The sequence below is a fragment of the Jaculus jaculus genome, chromosome 9 (assembly GCF_020740685.1).
Source record: "Jaculus jaculus isolate mJacJac1 chromosome 9, mJacJac1.mat.Y.cur, whole genome shotgun sequence".
NCBI lineage: Eukaryota > Metazoa > Chordata > Mammalia > Rodentia > Dipodidae > Jaculus > Jaculus jaculus.
This window is the reverse complement of record NC_059110.1, coordinates 15,804,486-15,824,564: the sequence shown is the minus strand read 5'-3', so window position 1 is coordinate 15,824,564 and position 20,079 is coordinate 15,804,486. Positions and strand designations below refer to the sequence as shown.

At 43.6% G+C, this 20,079-nt stretch overlaps 1 pseudogene; it reads right to left on the bottom strand.

The window, feature by feature from the left end:
- Nucleotides 1-382: 382 nt before the first annotated feature.
- Nucleotides 383-495, bottom strand: LOC123463900 (annotated as a pseudogene).
- Nucleotides 496-20,079: the final 19,584 nt, after the last annotated feature.

Genomic DNA, 20,079 nt, shown 5'->3' with positions numbered 1-20,079 from the left:
CAGATGGAAGGAACTTTAAGAGGCTTCTTCCACTTCTCTGGCAGATGATGCAAGGAGGAGGAGGGGGCGGGGGAAGCGTCTTCAGGAAGAGGCGGGGCTTGTGTTTTTAGGTGAAGGGCGGTGTTGAATTATTGAATACAAGGAGTATTTCTTCCCCCAGGGTGGCGCTCAACTGGCACACCTTTGGTTGCTGGTGTTTCCTGTCTTGTCGTCTGCTTGGGCACTCTGCGTGCGCAGGGGCTGGGATTAGCACATTAATTACTTTGTGTATTTTTTTATTTTCTTCTGGAACTGGAGGTTGACCCATGGACCTCAGACATGCAAGGCAAGCACATTAACCTGGGCCTCATCCTAGCTCCCCCCCCCCCCCGACTTTTTTTTAAGCCTACAGCACCTGGTATTTCCAGGCGGTCTCCCATCCAAGTACAAACCCGGCCCAACGCTGCTTAGCTTCCGAGATCGGACGAGATCGGGCGTGTTCAAGTGGCCTTATGCTTTGTTTTTCCTTTGCATTTTATGTTGAGGCAAGGTCTCACGAAGTTTCCCCGGGGTTGGCCTTGAGCTCAGTCTATAGCCCAGGCAGGCTTTGAGTTTACGATCTCCCTGCCTCAGCCTCCCTGTGCTGGGCTCACAGGCCTTTGCACCCCCAGGTCTGCCTTTAGTTTTCTCTCCTGCCTGACATAAACCCTTCAAGGTGACGAATGAGAAGCGACAGTGGAGCTGCCTTGTGTGGCTCCTTCCTATCTCTGTCTGGGGCACCTGTGGAAGTCCTAACCCCCAGGACCTCACAGTGGGGCTCTGTGGGGGGCAGGGTCTGTGAAGTGGGGACCCACTGGGACGTTTCTAATCGAGTCTGACTGGGAGTCCTTTTAGGACTAGGAGCTGAGGACCGTGCCATACAGGGGGAGGGAGAGCTGCACAAAGACACAGGGAGGAAACAGACATCTATCTACCCTCAAGTGGAGGCGAAGGGCCTGAGAAAGAATCATACCCTGCTGGCACTGTGATCCTGTGTGAGGACTTCCAGTCCTCAGAACTGGAGGGAAGAATTTCCTTGTTCTTTAAATGACCCAAGGCACTGGTTAGGGCAGTCATGGGAACTCACCGACTGCCTCGCCCTGTAGCGCATGCCGTGTTAAAGCATCCTTACCCAGCTGGTGAAATAGCTCCGCTGGTAAAGCATGGCCTTGAAAGCATGAGAACCTGAGGCCGGTTCCCAGCACCCACTGAAAGAATGACGGGTGTGGCAGTGCACACCCCTCATCACAGTGTTGGGGCAATCCCTGGGGCTTGCTGGCCAGGCGTTCTAGCTGAATTGGTGAGCCCCAGGCCAATGAGAGGCTCTATCTCAAAAACTTGGTGGGAGCTGGAGAGATGTCTTAGCAGTTAAGGCACTTACCTGCACACCCTAAGGACCCAGGTTCAATTCCCCAGTACCCATGTAAACCAGGTGCACATGATGGCACATATGTCTGGAGTTCATTTGTAGTGGCTAGAGGTTCTGGTGTGCCCATTCTCTCCCTCCCTCTCTCTCTCTCTCTCACGCACACACAAAAATAAGTAAATATTTTTTCTAAAAAAATTTTAATGGGTAGATGGTGTTTCTGAGGATGAAATCCAAGATTGTCTTCTGGCCTCCACATGCACACTCATGCACCTGCACACATGCACGCGCACACACACACACACACACACACACACACACAAACGTGTGCATTAAAAATGTGAGCTCGGGGCTGGAGAGATGGCTTAGCGGTTAAGTGCTTGCCTGTGAAGCCTAAGGACCCTGGTTCGAGGCTCGATTCCCCAGGACCCACGTTAGCCAGAGGCACAGGGGGCGCACATATCTGGAGTTCGTTTGCAGTGGCTGGAGGCCCTGGTGCGCCCATTCTCTCTCTCTCTCTCTCTCCCTCTCTGCCTCTTTCTCGTTCTGTCTGTTGCTCTCAAATAAATAAAAATAAACAAAAATAAATTTTAAAAAAATGTGAGCTCAACACTAAAGTAGACTTAGAACACACCCACTAAGGCTCAGGGAACTTTGCAGAAGAGGGAATGGAAAGACGGTAAGAGCCACAGGATGGGAGGGACCATCCAGCGACGCTGCCACCCCCAGTGACAGACTGCGGCTCTCACAGCTCATAACTCATAACTCCATGATGAGCACCAGCAACCCCACTAAGGAGGACCCTCAATGGGGTGGTGACAGGGAGGAGGGAAATGAGGGTACCAACCCTTGATGTGTCAGTACAAAGTTTCAACTTAACTAAAAGCAAAAAACTGCCCAACAGTTATGGGGATACATGCGTATAATTGTGGCACTGGGGAAGTCAAGGCAAAAGAATCAAAAGTTCATACTCTCTCAAAAACCAAAAACCCAATCAAGACAAAATAAAAACACCTAAATAAACTAAAGTTCAAGCACTATAAAGAATGTGAAAAAATGGGCTGGAGAGATGGCTTAACGGTTAAGCGCTTGCCTGGGAAGCCTAAGGACCCTGGTTCTAGGCTCAATTCCCCAGGACCCACGTTACCCATATGCACAAGGGGGCACACGCGTCTGGAGTTCGTTTTCAGTGGCTGGAGACCCTGGTGTGCCCATTCTCTCTCTGTCTTTCTCTCCTTCTCTGCCTCTTTTTCTCTCTGTCTGTAGCTCTCAAATAAATAAATAAATAATAAAATATTTTTAAAAAATGAATGTGAAAAAGTAAGTGCCCTTGTTTATGATGCAGGCTTGCTATGTAGCCCAGGCTGGCTTAATCTCCTAAGTGATGGGATTATAGGCATGAGTCACCATGCCTGGCTTTTAAAGTGCCTTGTGTTCAATATTGACGAGGAAACTTCTAGGTGGAGGAACCCTTATTGGCAAATGGAGTGGGGGGTGCCAAGAGAAGGGTACCTCAGTTTCTTGTTTTAAGGAGCCCTGTGACCTAAAAGCACACACAGACAAGGGCTGTCACTGGGTTGACCTGGCTCTCTGGGACCATGTGACATCTGGAGTGCCTGGCCTTTTTCTTAGCTCGCATTTCATAAGTGAAAGTTATAGCAAAGAGAGAGTTCCAAAGTTCACACATGCTCAGTGTGTGCTTGTGACTCTGGAGGCCAGAGGTTGACGCTGGGTGTCCTCCTCAGTCTCAGTCCACCTGATTTAAAAAAAAACAAAACATATTTATTTATTTGAGAGGAAGAAAGAGAGAGAGAGAGAGAATGGGCACACCAGGGCCTCCAGCCACTGCAAATGAACTCCAGCTGCATGTGCCCTCTTGTGCATCTGGCTTATGGCTTATGTGGGTCCTGGAGAATTGAACCTGGGTCCTTGGACTTTGCAGACAAATGCCTTAACTGCTAAGCCATCTTTCCAGCCCTCTACCTGAGTTTTAAAATATTTTATTCATTTACTTTTTATTTCATTCCACTTAAAAAAATATTTTTACTTTTACTTATTTGACAGAGAGAAAGAGAGAGAGAGAGGATGGGCACACCAGGGCTCCAGCCACTGCAAACATCTCCAGACATATGTGCCTCCTTGTGCATCTGGCTTACATGGGTCCTGGGGAATCAAACCTGGGTCCTTTGGCTTTGCAGACAAATACCTTAACTACTAAGCCATCCCTCCAGACCTCACTTACTTTTTTGAGAGAGGGGGACAGATGGGTGTGCCAGGACCTCTGGACACTGCAAACAAATTCAAGACACATGTACCACCTTGTACATCTGGCTTTATGTGGGTTCTGGGGAATAGAACCTGGGTCCTTTGGCTTTGGTAGCAAGTGCCTTGACTGCTGAGTCATCTCTCCAGCTCTCCATCTAACTTTTCTTAGACAGAGTCTCTCACTGAACTTAGAGCTCACAGATTCAACTAGATTAGCTAGCCAGTAAGCTCTAGGGATCCTTCTATCTCTGCCTTCCCAGCACTGGTACTGCAGAGGGCACCACTATGCCCAGCTTTTTATGTGGGTCCTGGTGATCCCGAGCCAGACCCTTGTACTTACTTGCAAGACAAGTACTTTCTGCTGAGCCATCTGCCCAGCCCTCGAAAAAGTTTTAAAGTAGTGTTTTTGAGCTAATTCATGAGTAAATTGCAAGTAAATCAATAGAGATAGCTTTTTTTTTTTTAATTTAAAAAGATAGGAATGGAGAGGTTGCTTAGTGGTTAAGGCTCTTGCCTGCAAAGTCAAAAAACCCAGGTTCAATTCCCCAGTATACACATAAGCCAGATGTACAAGGTAGAACAAGTGTCTGAAGTTCATTTGTAGGGCTAGAGGCCCTGGCACACCCATATTCTCTCTCTCTCTCTCTCTCTCTCTCTCTCATATAAACAAATAAAATATTTTTTAAAATATGTGCATTTTTCCCAATCTAGAAAGATTTGGAACTTGGTTAAAGTTATTCCTTCCCTCTACTCCCTGTTCCTGTCTCATAATAAAATTAAGCTGATGAAACAACCCTACTCATTAACTAGAAATTCCTTGTAACTACTATGACAATATAATTTGTCTTTCAAATGAGGGCATTCTTGGAGCCAAGCAGGCACTACTTAAAATGACATCAGAATAGTGGGAATTTGGGGCTGTTTTTAGTGTCCATGCAACCACTGTACCACACAGAGGTTACCACACTTCTTAGGGTTGCCCACAAAGTGTCTTCTGATATTAATATTAAAAATCACAAGCACATTTTATTGTCCACCTACAAAACCACTTGGGTAAGCTTGGGATAGCACACATATTCAGAATTTCCCGGTGCTTTGCCATGTGCAAGTTTTAAGTTTGAGTTCCCACATCTGGATGCTTCATTGAATCAATGTTGTTGGTTCATGAAGCGGTGGAATGTGCTAGAAAGAGTCATGGGCTGGGATTGGGAATCCAACATTCTAGTTCCCTCTCTGCTGCTGACTTCTAAGAATAGCCTATATTGTTTTGGGGGCCTAGGGGCCTCCCTGACCACTGGGAGGTGTCCCATCCTTGGGACTAGATTTTTTTCTGTTAAAAAACCTATGGCTTAATGGGGCGTGGTGGTGCACGCCTTTAATCCAGTACTCGGGAGGCAGAGGTAGGAGGATCACCATGAGCTCAAGACCACCCTGAGAATATAGAGTGAATTCCAGGTCAGCCTGAGCTAGAGTGAGACCCTACCTCGAAAAACCAAAACAAAAAACCTATGGCTCCGGGTGCAGCATTATTTCCACCCTCCCCCAGTGTACTTCTGCCCAAACTCTCTTTTTAAAATATCAGTCTATTGGGCTGGAGGAATGGCTTAGCGGTTAAGTCATTTGCCTGCAAAGCCAAATGACCCAGGTTCGATTCCCCAGGACCCACGTTAGCCAGATGCACAAGGGGGTACATGCATCTGGAGTTTGTTTGTAGGGGCTGGAGGCCCTTGTGCGCCCATTCTCTCTCTCTCTCTCCCTCTTTCTCTGTCAAATAAATAAATTAAAATATTTAAAAATCAGTCTATTGATCTATCTTCTATGAATATGTATATGTTAGTTAGCCAACAAAGAAGTAGTTTTCCATATGACTTAGCCATAATAGCTTTAATTTTGATTAATCTTCCTTCCACTCCCTTCTCTTCTCCATTCCCTTTCCCTGACCTCACTTAGACTTTCATATACTGATTATTCTGCCCCTATACTTACATATCCACTATTCCTCCCTTTAATTGCTTCCCTCTCCTCCCTCCCTCATGGCTCCTTTCTGGCTTCCTTGCCTCCGCTACTGACTTTTACTCCAACTCACATATAAGTTACTTTTTAAAAAGAGTATTTTATTTTTATTTATTTATCTGAGAGAGGGAGAGAGAGAGAATGGGCATGCCAGCACCTCCAGCCACTGCAAACGAACTCCAGATACATGTGCCACCTTGTGCATCTGGCTTACGTGGGTCCTGGGGAATTGAACCGAGGTCCTTTGGCTTCACAGGCAAACACCTTCACAGCTAAGCCATCTCTCCAGCCCATAATTAACTTTTGATATAGTGTGAAGTTGGAGTTCAAAATTTCTGTTATGTCATATTGGGTCATTACTCTGTTTTAGAAGGGCTCTGGATTTCAGAAAAACTGAGTGGAGAACAGAGAACATAAGTACAGCGCTTTTGTTACAAGCAACAAGAAACAAATAGCAGAAAATTATTACTGTCCAAAGTCCATAGTTTACTCAGGTTTTCTTTCTTTTTTCTTTTCTTTTTTTCTTTTTTTGGCCTTACTGCTGTCATTTTTCTACCCCGGGATCCTATTACAACAGTCGTAGGGTCTTCTTTTCCTCCTCTTGGCTATGAGAATTTCTGAGATACCTCTCATTTTTGGTAACCTTGAAAGTTTTCAAGATTACTAACTGTTTTGTAGGCTGCCCCTAAATTTGGATCTTTTGTTTGTTTGTTTGTTTGAAATCTATCTCATAATAATTATGGGATCAATGTGTTTTGACAATGAAACCTTAGAGATCAATAGTTGTTTTCATCACATCAGATTGAGGATGTATTCTAGCAGTGTGATTTATAACTACTGATGTTGGCCACTTCCTTTCTCTTCTGTAGTTACTCTTCTTCCTCTATCTGCCATCCTGCGTTCTTTGGAGGGCCTCACCACGCACTACCCACACTTATAGACCCAGACTTAGGTCTCTCGAGGTGGAATATCTTCTTAATTTATTTGGAATTCTTCTTTATGGGGTATCTATTTGCCTATTTATTTATGTTATCATGAGCACTGGTTGTGTACTTTGGATTATCTCTAGAACTACATGGTTTATTTTGGGGTTCACATGCTCCCTGTAGTGATTTCTGGGAGCACTTTCATGGGTTCCTATGCTCCATGTATGGAAGGGGTCACACCCACTCCCACATTGACATGCCTTTGACAGATTCCATCAATGAAGGCCTGTGATTTTTCACATCTTCTCTATATGAATTTCAAGTTGTTTCAGCACTGTCTTTGACAAGACTATCTACTGTAGTTACCTTCTCATTGCTGGGACAAACACCCAACCAAAAGTAGTTGATTGGAGGAAAGGTTTTGATTTTGGCTTACAGGCTGGAGGGGAAGTTCCATGAAGGCAGGGAGAAGCATGGCAGGAGCCAAGGCTGGGCGTCACCTCTGCCGCAGCAGGTGGAAAACACAGGAGGAGAGTGAACAGAACTCTACTCAGAGGGAGCTGGCCATAATACCCCTAAGGCCTTTCCCAACAGGACACTTCCTTCAGGAAGAGTTCGCCTCCCAAACTGCCATCAGCTGGGGATCAAGCATTCAGAACACAGGATTTCATGAGGCCATCCGAGTCAACCCTCCACACTCACGTCCTCCATTGACTCTTACTGCAGAGCACCGAGGTAAGCAGCCCAAAGGTAGTTTCCACGTTCTGTGTAGTACTTTATTCTGGAAGGCACGGTCTTGCTCCAGAATGCTGGGACCTATATTGAGATTGTCCTCAAGGGGCCTTAAACTCCATATCTTGGCCTTTCCCACCCCAGTTACTTCCAGAACTATAGTATGTGGTGTATCAAGTAGCCTAAATGGCAGGGATGCAGGCCTGACTCAAGCCTGACACTTAATAAATAGGTCAGTGCGAAAGCTTTTTTTTTTAGATTCATGAGATCCCATTGATTAAGTGGTTGTTTAATTTCCTGGGTTACTTTACTGGGGTTTTGTTCAGGAAGTCTTTTACCAGTCCCATATTGTGGAGTGTGCCTCCTTTTTTTTTTTTTTAATTCCAGTAGGAGAAGAGTTACAGGTCTTAAATTGAGGTCTTTAACCAATTTGGACTTGATTTTGTGTATGGAGAGATGAGTGGGTCTAGTTTCATTTTTTCTACATATGGTCATCCAATTTGTGCAACACTGTTTGATGGAGATGCTGTGTTTTCTCCAGTCTATATTATTGGTACCATTGTCAAAAATCAAGTGGCTATAGTTACTTGACCTAAGGTCCAATTTTTCAATTCTGTTCCATTGGTCTATGTCTCTATTCTTATGGCAGTACCATGCTGTTTTTGTTACCATGGCTTTGTAATATAGCTTTAGATCAGGTATGGTGATTGGTGATACCTCCAGAGGTGTTTTGTTGTTGTTGTTGTTGTTTTTTTACTGAGGATATGTTTGGATATCTGAGGCCTGCTGCCATTCCATATGGATTTTGAGATCATTTTTCTATCTCTGTGAAGAATGATGCTGGTATTTTTATTGGTATTGCATCAAATCTGTATATTGCTTTTAGTAGAATTGCCATTTTCACAACATTAATTCTACCTATCCAGGAACATGGGAGGTCTTTCCATCTTCTCAAGTCTTCCTCAATTTATTTCTTCATTTTTAAAATGTTTTCATTATATAGGTCTTTCACATCCTTGATTAGTGTTATTCCAAGGTATTTAATTTTTGCTATTGAAAATGGAACAGCCTCACTGATTTCTATCTCTATATATTTGTCCTTTGCGTATAGAAAGGCTACTGAATTTTGCGCATTGATTTTGTATCGTGCCACTTTACCTGCAACCCCAATGAGGAAGCTTTCCCCCAACAGAATGGGGGCGGGGGCAACGGGGAAGAGGGAACCAACATAAGATGTATCTATACGAGACATGTTAATAATAATAAACATTAAAATAAAAAATAAAAATAAATAAATTGGCCAGACACTCACAAGTGTGATCCATGATCTTCAATGCAAGAAGAAACCCACCAAGGATAATGTGGAGAAGTAACAGGTGCAACAATTTGTCCTCTAGTTTGATGGAATGTTCTGGCAAACTCCACATACTTTCTTTATGTCATAGGCCCACTTTGATGAAGGAGGCTTCCAATGCACTCATCACTTTTTTTTTGGCTGATTACCATAATTACTGATAGGCTGTCATCACCTGATGTCATTCATTGTGTGGCGAGCTAGGATGATACATCCCAGTGGTTTATAATATATCCCCGTAAGTATAAGGTCTTAGATGATGTCATGAGCGTTCACGCAGCTTGGGGACAACATTGTAAAAAGATACCCCCTGTGTTCTCTGTATGAATGAGATCTGTGGGTGAGCCTTCTGTTTAGCAGCGGTGGAAAAGAAGGCACTTAGCAAATCGGTGGCTGTGACCTTGGACTTTACTGTGCGAGTCTGTTCTAGCAAGACCCCACTCCTAGCACCACAGCTGCCCTCGGGGCGTGGACAGAGGGAGTGTGGCAGAGGCTGAACCTGAAAATACTGGGCAGAGTCAGATCATAAATGGACCTAAGGGGTTCAGTGTTGAATTGAACTTTATAAAGAGCAGAATGGAGCTTTTCTAGGTTTGATTGCAATATATCCTGCCCCCTCACTAGTATCAAATGGAAAACAGTGCTTTCTTACCTCCAGAGCTTCCAAATGAACCGAATCCCTAGGTAGAGTGAGTGGTGTTTGCTAAGTGTTGCCCACATCCTACTTTCAGGTCCAGATCACATATCCTTGTGGCTGCCGGAGGTGTTGGCTACGGAAGCCTTACAGCTTTGCCCCAACCACCATTATTCCCAGAATAATGTGCCCTTTCAGCCTTCTTTGCACTTTGCAGTCCTGCTGTGGAATACCTCCTCTGTTTTCCATGCCTTGGGAAATCCCATCCATCCCAGAAGACTTTGTAGACGTGTCTCCTCATCTCAGGTAGGATTAGCTATTTTCTTGATTCTACAGTGTTGTCTTATAACGTATGCTTATGTGGTGGTTTGAATATAGAACGTCTCCCATAGACTCATGTGTTTGAATAGTCAATCCCCAGTTGGTGTCAGTGTTGGAAAGTTCACAGGAATTTTAAGAGTTAGGACCTTGGGCTGGAGAGATGGCTTAGCGGTTAAGCGCTTGCCTGTGAAGCCTAAGGACCCCGGTTCAAGGCTCGGTTCCCCAGGTCCCACGTTAGCCAGATGCACAAGGGGGCGCACGCGTCTGGAGTTCGTTTGCAGAGGCTGGAAGCCCTGGCACGCCCATTCTCTCTCTCTCTCCCTCTACCTGTCTTTCTCTCTGTGTCTGTCACTCTCAAATAAATAAATTAAAAATTTTAAAAAAATTAAAAAAAATTAAAAAAAAAAAAAGAGTTAGGACCTTGCTGGAGGGGATGGGGCTTGAGGTCTCACAGCCCAGCCCGCTTGTTCTCTTCCTCCCTGCTGAAGTGAAGATGCCATTCTGGCTGTCTGCTCCGGCCTTGCTTACTCTGCCTTAATGGACTTCCCCTCAAGAGCTGATTCTGGTCAGGTATTTTGTCACAGCAATGGGAAGTTGACCAGTATAGTTTATGACTCAGTATGTGTTTTATCATCTCGAGGATCCCCACTCCCTTGGCTGCCCTAGCAGTCTACGTACAGGATGTTCAGACAGACGTTGTCTCATGGACCTTCATGTCACCAAGGTTTGAGTAGAACTAACACAGGTAGACATTCAGAGGATTGTTACTGAAATGAATGTTTGACGTTATTGAATCTGGTTTTCATGCGAGGGAACAAACCCAGGCTGGCATGCGCACATTTTTTTCTCTCAGAAATCATGTGTTTTCTGCCACATTATAGTGATCCCCAAGAGTCTCACTGCTATCATTAGTCATGCTGAATTTGTAAAGTAAAGCTGCCATAAGCCTAGAGCTTTTCTTTTTCCTCTTATATGATTTGGAATAGTGTAACCTGGAATGCATGTGACTCTAATACACACACATGCAGGCACGCGGGCGCGCGCGCACACACACACAGAATGAATCATGTTTGAAATTTCCAGACATTCTGATCTGCTCATCTTTTGTCTTCAAAGCATTAACCACAGAACAATGAAAACAGCCAAACAGTGTGGAGAGCAAAAATATTCTCATTTAAATAGTTTTAAAATTACAACCGGGTTTTTTTTTTTTTTTAAGTTTAGAACAAACCTTGCCCCTCTTAAATTTTCACTGGGGCTTAAACTGCACACTGCTATGAAAAATTGAGTTTGACAGCTGTAAATATTCAGTGGGAGGATTCCCAGTGCCAAGTTCAAGTACATTTTTTTTGTTTATTTTTTTAAATTTATTTGAGAGTGACAGAGAGAGAGAGAAAGAGGCAGATAGAGACAGACAAAATGGGCGTGCAAATGAACTCCAGATGCATGCACCACCTTGTGTATCTGGCTAACATAGGTTCTGGGGAATCGAGCCTCGAACCGGGGTCCTTAGGCTTCTTAGCCTTAACCACTAAGTCATCTCTCCAGGCCCTCGAGTACATTTTTATTTGCAAGTGTGATCCACAGATTGGCATGCATCTGTCTTGTATCTGCATTACCAACCAGGTATATGTATTTTTGAATATTAACCGAGGTAGAGAGGCATGTGTGCTGTGTCAGTTAGCCCTAAGTTGCCACTAACTTTAGGGTTCCTAGTCATGGTGGTGTCCACAGGCCAGCAGGGCACATCATAGTGTGCACGTGTCTCAAGAAAAACTGAGAGCAGCTCAGGGTTTTCTTGGCATCTTGAGGGTCACTTGGGTCCAGATGCCTCTGGATTTTTACTCCCCCACTTCAAATGTCTGCTCTTTGTTCTCATGGTCCAAGATGGAGCAGAGGTCACATGAATAAAGGGGAGAAAACAGGACTTGCCTTCTCTGTATCCCTCCATAGAGATCCCTTGCAACATGTGGCCATTCCATTCTCTCCTATCCCACCAGCCAGAATATAGTTAGGTGGCTTCAACTATCTGTGTATGAGATTGGGAAACACAGCCTATGTTTAGAACGACCATGTCCCCTGTGATGGTCCCATGACTAAAGAAAAAGGAGAAGATATTCTTTGAGAATCTCTGAGATTTCTGCAACATGCACATATACCGAAGAGAAAACACAACGTGGAGATGACATTTTCTGAAAGAGTAGAGTATGGAACTCCAGGATTGGGAAGTTTTGTTTTTCTTCACTGCTTCCACTTGGCAGAATGCAAGTCTCCCACTTCCATTTCCTGTTTTTGTGCCTTAGGACATGTGTTCATCAGAGCCTCTGGCTTGGCAAGAGCCTCTTGCTGGCTTTACTCATTCAGGAATGTATCGAATTTGCCCTACATGAGCTTAACTGTAAGCATTGGACTCATTTGGTAATGATGATTTGTTTATAATCATTAACATTTTCCTTTTTTTCTTTGCATTTCTGTTTGCTAGAATTAAAACCCTGATTTTCTGAGGGCTTAGAATGTTGAGAAAAAGAATTAAGGACCAAAGGTGGGAGTAGGAAATTGACGTGAAAAGTTATGGAAATGTTCTCTTGGAGTTTCTTCAGCTGCTCAGGGGTTTTTCCATCATGCTCTTCCAACTTGGGTTTTCTGTGGTTCTCATCAGCCACAATAATGCTAAAAGATTTTTTTTTTTTTTTGAGGTGGAAGACTGCTATAGCTTTAACGTTATGGCTGGGGCTACAAGAGGTACAAAAGAGATGTTCGAGCCAGGCTTCAGCATAGCCTGCCATCATAGGAAGGAGTCAGGAGTGTAGCCGGAGAGGTGTGCTTCTGGATACGTTCCATCCTGGCAACTTCTTCTTTGTTCTGCTTTTTCTCTCAGCTTCATCCTGGATGGGTTATCCTTTGATAGGATTCCAATGACACCTACAGCCAGTGTGCTATGCTTGAGTGAGGTGGTGTAACAAGATCTTAGGTAAGCTGAGAGGCACCAGACTTACACACTCATGAGTGTGTAACTACGGATGACACAACGTGTTCAGTTCCAGGTCACTAATAATTCATCTAACAGTAACCTCTGAAAGAAATTAGTTTAGGGGAAATTATTGAAATAAATAAATAATTAAATTCATTTATACATCATCTATTTATTTATAAATTTATTATAGAATATATATTTTATATATAATATATGCTGAATATTTACATATAAATACATATTTACTTATTTATAAATTATTAAATAAAGTATTTAAATAAATAAGTGGAAACTTTAAAAAAGAAATTTTAGGGAAAAAGCAGGGCACATTTTTAAAAGATTTATAAAATTTATTTATTTACTTATTTGAGAGACAGAGAGAAAGACGCAGAGAGAAAGAATGGGCACGCCAGGACCTCCAGCCACTGCAAATGAACTCCAGATGCATGCGCCACCTTGTGCATCTGGCTTATGTGAGTTCTGGGGAACCGAACCCGGATCCTTTGACTTTGCAGGCAAGTGCCTTAACCACTGAGCCATCTCTCCAGGCTAAACAGTACACATTTTTGTCTCATTGCCAGATTCCCAACATTTTAGTCAATCAATGAATCCATAGTTATTACACAATGTATGAAAACAGAAAGGAAAGAGCTTGCTGGGCTCTTTTATTGGCTGTACGAAGAAAGGCTGAAGAGACAAACTAATTTTTAAAGTTTTTCTGCATAAACCTCAAAAATGTTGTTGGAATGGGGACAGGCAGGGAACAGGAATTTGGTATTAAACTAAAATCTCTGGAGGTTTGTCGAGTCAGATTTTTTAAAAATTTAATTGATGGGCTGGAGAGATGGCTTAGCGGTTAAGCGCTTGCCTGTGAAGCCTAAGGACCCTGGTTCAAGGCTCGATTCCCCAGGACCCACATTAGCCAGATGCAGAAGGGGTCGCATGCGTCTGAAGTTTGTTCGCAGTGGCTGGAGGCCCTGGCGGGCCCATTCTCTCTCTCTCTCTCTCTCTCTGCTTCTTTCCCTCTCTGTCTGTTGCTCTCAAATAAATAAAAATAAACAAAAATTTTTTAAAAAATTTAATTGATGTTCATGCTTCAGAAAAGGCACCCATAAGATGACAGAGGGTGTTCCTGGCAAAGCCAACAATGACATTCCTGACCCACTATAGCAGTAAATACCTAAGTGCATTTCCTAATGACACAGGAATGTGCAGTATCAAACACGAGGGAAGGAAGGAAGGAAGGGTGTGGACTCAGGTAATAAAGGAAAGGCACCTACATTTATTTAACATTAGGCATGAATAAGTGCTCAACTGTTGTTCAGTTTTGTGCACCTAAGTAAATTTATAAGAAAAAGTACCTCATTATTCTGCTTAACTCCTTTTTCTCTTGGAAATGTCTGGTATTTCAATGAAATTATATAAACGGTACAGAAGCTTCTAACATACAATGACTGGAGATACAATCAACGTCTTCCATAATAGGTGGAAAAGTACAAAAACACTTTTTGATTGGAGATATAATATGAAAATGTGTGTGAGGTAAATTCAAGACCTTTGAGTTTTATGGGAAACTTAGCCACAGCGGTAGCATTGGAAAGGCTCATTATAAATCTCCACAAACTATTAGTCATGTGACTGCGAACAAGTTGATTTCTTTTTGTTACAGTTTCCTCATGAAGGAGCTAGGTATAATAACAGGAATTATCTTGGTTGTTCTTATAAATATTTAATATGTGCAATGATTTGGCACAGATTTCATGCAGAATAACAAATAAATGCTATATTGTTATTTTTTCTCTTTTTAAAAAAATATATTTTTTTTACCTATTTATTTGTGAGGAGGGGGAGACAGAAAAAGAGAAGAGAAGAGGAGAGAAGAGGAGAGTGAGTGGATAAGCTAGGCTCTCTTGACCCCACTGCAAATGAACTCCAGATGCATGTGCCACTTTGTGCATGTGGATTTATGTGGGTACTGGGGAATTGAACCCAGACAAGCAGGCTTTGCAACAAGCAACTTTAACCACTGAGCCATCTTCCCTGGTCTATTACATGTACTCTTTATAAGCAGATCAAGATTAATAAAGCAATTTCCCATTTAACAGGAAATCATGAATTTTAAAACTTTTATTTTTTTCAACTGATCTAGCACTTAGAATATTCTCCTATGAGCTTTCCTTCTTTGAGTGAGGCAAATTAATTGATTATAAAATGTCTTCATTTTAACAGCCTCTCAGGAAGATCTCTAAGCCTTTTCTTATTTTTCAGTCTTATTTCTCATTCTTTCATCTTGTCTTTGATTTTATTTTATTTTATTTTTTTTAGTTTTTTGAGGTAGGGTCTCAGTCTAACCTAGGCTGACTTGTAATTTACTCTGTAGTTTCAGGGTAGCCTCGAACTCACAGCAATCCTCCTACCTCTGCCTCCCGAGTGCTGGGATTAAAGGCGTGCGCCACCACACCTAGCTTGTCTCTGAATTTCTCTATGTCATCTTCCTTGTTAAGATTCTTAACAATAAGAACCTGACCAGGAATGGGAATTTTAGAAAGGCTGGTTGGGTTGGTTGGTCCTGGGGGCCAAGAACCACATCTCTGTGGTTCAGAGCTGAATCCTCCGTAGCACCAGCACCTCACATTCCATGTAGAAGGAAACCAGTCACATAATCAAGGAAGCCTCTCCTGTCAGCTTCCATCATGATTCAGCAGTTACTGCTGTTTCAGTCAGAGGAAAAGGTAGTAATTCCATAAGAGGCAGCAGACCATTGCCTATGGTGGCACTGGAAATGGGGACCAGAGGGAGATGTTTAGTAAAGGTTTAGAAGAATATGTTCATAGTCACAGAAATGACCGACTTTGGGCTGCAAGGGTGCCTTAGTGGTTAAGGCGTTTGCCTGCAAAACCAAAGGACCTAGGTTCGATTCCCCAGGACCCATGTTAGCCATATGCACAAGGAGGCACATGCATCTGGAGTTCGTTTGCAATGGCTGGAAGCCCTGACGTGCCCATTCTCTCTCTCTCTCTCTCTCTCTCTCTTGCTCTCCCTCTTTCTCTGTCAAATAAATAAATAAATAAAAATAAAATACTTAGGAAAAAAAATGACAGATTTTAATCACTGAAGACCAAATAGGGTTAGGGAAACAATGTAGTCACACACACACATACACACTCTTACCAAAAGAACCCCCCCCCAAAAAAAAATGTAATATAGGACTGATATTTATAAAAGGAGGAAGGGTAGGAAAGAAAAAAAAAATGCTAAAAACCTGAAATAAAAAAGATAAACTTTGCTGATGTGCAATGGGTGGTGTATCTCCTGCCAGGGAGTCAGCTGTCTTTTCTGGTCTTGTTGATAGATTTTGGTTGTCTTTGGTTCTCACTGCTTTCTAAAAAAGAAAAACAGATTCTTTGATGGAGAATGAGATCAAAATATGTTAAAGAGGATAAGTATGGTTAATTTAGAGAGATTCTAATGGATATAGCCTCTCTTTGGGCCAAAAACTAGTGGGAGCTTCTTGTTGGAGTCTTCCTAGGATTCTGACTTGGTTCCAGTTCCAGCTATGGGTCTCTTTCCATTCAGCAGATCTCTTAGCCAATCAGAAAGCCACTGGTTACCCACCTAGGCTGGATGCCACCGTTGCACAGGTGTGTACATCTTGTCAGGCTGGTTGTACATTAGTGACCCCAGATTGCTCACAATGTTGTTGGCCATTTTCCCCCATCAGCTCTATATGGATGAACCACCTGGGAACCGGCTTCCTTCCAGATTCCAGCCAGATCTCTCAATGTTCTGTGTTGGTCACATGTGGTATCTTTAATTTTATTTTTTAAAATTTATTTATTTGAGAGAGACAGACACAGAGAGAAGGACAGATATGGGGAGAGAGAGAAAATGGGCGCGCCAGGGCTTCCAGCCTCTGCAAACGAACTCCAGACGCGTGCGCCCCCTTGTGCATCTGGCTAACGTGGGACCTGGGGAACCGAGCCTCGAACCGGGGTCCTTAGGCTTCACAGGCAAGCGTTTAACTGCTAAGCCATCTCTCCAACCCAGATGTGGTATCTTTAACAATAGGGTCTTACCTTTTACCTCAGTACTTTGACATAAGCCTGTCTTGTTTGGGGACCTCGTAGTGCTCTCCAATCAACTGCTCCATGTGGGATGTAACTGATTTCTGGTACTAGGAGTTATGTTTTAGGGTTAGCCTTCATGCCATCCACTCCAGGGCCCTTCTTACCAATGATCCCCCCCCCATACTCTAATGAAGGTTGTAACTTTTAGTTTACTATCCAGGAGGAAGTTTCTATGGTACCACTTCATTTTGGATTTAGTTTCGTGATATGTGGTTGAGCAAGTATCTCTGTAGTGAAGAGTGGAGCCCCGCGCACGTCAGCCAGGGCCCAGGTAAATCCACAGAGGAAGCGGGGAGAGGAGCAAGAGCGCTGCTCCCGTGGCGAGCCTGACAACCTGTGCCAGGGTGATGGAGACAGACACTGAGGAGACTCAAAACATGCCAAAGCAGAAATCCAGAAGTTTCTGAGCGTTCAATACTAAAGTAGACTTAAAACACACCCACCAAGACTCAGGGATTTCTGCAGAAGAAGGGTGTGGAAAAATTCTAAAAGACCCAGAGGGGGAGGGAATATGGAGAGGCATCGCCTCCCCCCAAAAACTGACTGACTGCTGCTCTCACACCTCATAACCCACAACTGCATGGTGAACTCCACCAATCCCACTGAGGAAGGCCCCCTGTGGAATGGGGGCAGGGAGGAGGGAATTGATGGTCCCAACATATGATGTGTCCCTACAAAATTCCTACTTAATAAAAAAAAAAAAGATTAAGTAAAAAAAAAAAAGAGATAAACTTGTTTTCTTTGGGACCTACACTGTCAGCAGCACCCACATATGGAACCACGGTAATTTCTCAGGGGAGAATTACTCATTGGTTAAATGCTTGGCACAGATGTTTCTCAAAAGTGACCCCTATTAGGGAATGTCTCTGCAAGTTTACAAGCGAACAGAATACGCGACGTTATGAGATCAGACGAGATCACCTGTTGACGTGGCCATTGTTCTCAGAGCCACACATCTAGTATTATTAACCCATTGACCTGCTTTAACTCCCACTGAGCTCCCGAAGGTCACTGGAGCATGGGTTCCCACCAAGCCAGGACAGCGTGCATCTCATTTATTAGTGTTTATGAAGGAAGCTGCGTAGGGAAAATGTGAGTCAACCAGCACTTCCTGTCTGGGAGAGTTATGTAGTGAGTTTCACATTGAGCCAATGAGGGCCAACTGAGAAGGCTGCGGACTCACTTGTGCATAAGTCAAAGGCCTAAAATATAATGGGGATAGAATACTCGAAGGCTTGCAAAGACTCTATTCAAACACTCAAGATAAGGAGGCCAGGACTAGTATAGGTCACACGCCCCAAAGCACAGGCCGGCCACAACTGGGGAGTGTCCTTCACGCGGAGTGGCGAGAAGCCAGACACCTTGCCTGACCCCCGAAGGAAAGAAGGAAAACTTTGACGTCAGAAGAGAGCTTGACTGTCTTTGATTTCCCAGTGGGAATTAGTCTTGCATTGTAAAAGAGAATTACACGGCTTTGGGAGGTGTCATTGTTAGTTTTATATGCCAGTTCAACAAAGCTCTACTGCCAAGTTAATCAATGACGAGCCTCGGTGAGGTTGTGAAGACATTTTGTGCTTGTGAATAACTTCTACAATTAATTAACTTTGAGAGACAGAGATTGTCTTTGAGCGTGTGGGTGGGTTTTTTCTCCAACCAGTTGAAAGGCCTTAAGAGAAAAATAGGTTTCTCTGAGAAAGGAAATTTCATCTGTAGACTGCAGTACCAGCTACGGCTTATGTAAACCAATTCCTTGATATCTGTCCTCTATTATTTTTTCCTTCTTTTCTCTCTCTCTCTTTCTTCCACCTGTCATGTATCTATTTAGCATCTACAAACCTACCTACCTAAATGCCTATCATGTATCCATTGACTGATCAGTCCATCCCCTGCTGGTTTTCTTTCTCTAGTAGAACGGATCCAGAAGGGATTAATTTAAAAACTGTGAAACTTCATTGGGAAAACAGTTTGAACAATACCACCGATGAAAGCCAATGGCTTCATCACAGGATTGTGTGGCGTGGAGCAAATTTTCTAAAACAGGCTGAGTTTTAGTTTCTCTAGAAAAGCTTTGCATGTCAAAAAGCAAGTCATGGACTGGAGAGATGGCTTAGCGATTAAAACACTTGCCTGCAAAGCCTAAGGACCCAGGTTAGTTTTTCCCAGTACCCACAAAAGCCAGATGCACAAGGTGGCACATGTGTCTGGAGTTCATTTGCAGTGGCTAAAGGCTCTGGTATGCCCATTCTCTTTCTCTCTGTCTGTCTTTATTTCTCTCTCAAATATATATATATATATATTTTTTTTTTTTTTTTTTAAGCAAGTCACGGTAGCACATACCTGTAATCCCAGTGCTGGGAAGGCAGAGACAGGCAGATGTCTGGGGTTCACTGGGCAGCCAATATAGCCCAATATCCAAGGTTGTACTCTCGCTTTCTTGCATTTGTGCACACACATGTGACTGCACGGACACGAATACACATGGAGAACATAAAGGGACGCACAAGGAGTGGGTCTACACTCTTGCATTTAGTTCCATCATTAACAACAAAACCTGGGCTCTTCGTTGTTCACACTAAAGTGCAGCTAAAGCCTGTTGATGTTCCCTCATCCTTCCTCGCTGGAATGAATATATTTCTCTTAGAAAGCAAAATTGTTGGGCTGGGGACATGGCTCAGTGGGTAAGGCACATGCCACGCAAGTGTGAGGGGCCTGAGTTCGGGTCTCCATATGAAGGACTCAGGAAGCCATGGCCTCAGAGTCATCAATAGGCCTGGGTTTCTGTTTCCCGGCAAGGGCCGTTTCCTGATAAGGGAATAGACTGTCTGCACCATGCCTTCCTGTGGTTATAGAAAAGTTTGCTTAAAACGGGTTTGCTTAAAGTTCCTCAAATACACATAGCCAATCACAATAAAAGTTACCTAATCTGCTTGGAATCCCCCTAGACCCCTGCCCACCAGCTTTGCCCACCAGTATCCTAAGCCTATCAGAAAAGTACAAGTGCAGTCGCTGCTTAAATCAACCAATCATGTAACCATTCCCCTATGTTCTTTGTTCAAATCCCTATAAAAACCCTGCCCTCCCGCGCTACTGGGGCTCTTGTACGGATCCACTGCGTGGGTGAAGTCAAGAGATCGAGCTTAAGCTCCAATTAAAGCTCCTTGCCCTTGCGTACGTGTTTGGTTCTCCTTGGTGGTCACTGGGCATAACACATAATCCATGTAAAGCTGGGCACGGTGATGTGCATCTGTAATGCCAGGACTCCTATGGTGAGGCAAGTGGTGGAGACGGGAGAGTCCCTTGGGAGCTCATGGACAGCTGGCCTGGCACACACAGGAGCAAGCAACACAAG